Source organism: Globicephala melas, chromosome 12 (genome assembly GCF_963455315.2).
Source record: "Globicephala melas chromosome 12, mGloMel1.2, whole genome shotgun sequence".
Lineage (NCBI taxonomy): Eukaryota > Metazoa > Chordata > Mammalia > Artiodactyla > Delphinidae > Globicephala > Globicephala melas.
Genome location: NC_083325.1, coordinates 61,732,373 through 61,732,926, shown reverse-complemented (window position 1 = coordinate 61,732,926; position 554 = coordinate 61,732,373). Strand labels below are relative to the sequence as shown.

The window sequence follows — 554 nt, the reverse complement described above, 5'->3', positions numbered from 1 at the left end:
AAAAACATGGAACACTTCACGAATTTGTGTGCCATCCTTGCACAAGGGTCACGCTAATCTTCTCTGTATGGTTCCAATTTTAGTATATGTGCTGCCAAAGCAAGCACTAACTGGTATTGATTGGCACAATATAAAAACATTAAAAGATGACATTTTTAATGTCTTGAATTCAGTATCAAAATCTTGAATTTAGTAACTAAACTGCAATGGCAATATATGTGGTTTTAAAATGCTCCGGACAGTTCTATTTTTAGTTTTTTAAGGAACCTCCATACTATTCTTCATAGTGGCTGTATCAATTTACATTCCCACCAACAGAGCAAGAGGGTTCCCTTTTCTCCACACCCTCTCCAGCATTCATTGTTTCTGGATGTTTTGATGATGGCCATTCTGACCGGTGTGAGATGGTATCTCATTGTAGTTCTGATTTGCATTTCTCTAATGATTAATGATGTTGAGCATTCTTTCATGTGTTTGTTGGCCATCTGTATATCTTCTTTGGAGAAATGTCTATTTAGGTCTTCTGCCCATTTTTGGATTGGGTTGTTTGTTTT

At 36.5% G+C, this 554-nt stretch overlaps 1 non-coding gene across 1 annotated transcript; it reads right to left on the bottom strand.

Moving 5' to 3' along the window:
- On the bottom strand, positions 1 to 107 carry LOC115854345 (U6 spliceosomal RNA). The gene has a single exon (XR_004039969.1). It is a non-coding gene; the product is annotated as a U6 spliceosomal RNA (small nuclear RNA).
- Between the last annotated feature and the right edge of the window lie 447 nt (positions 108 to 554).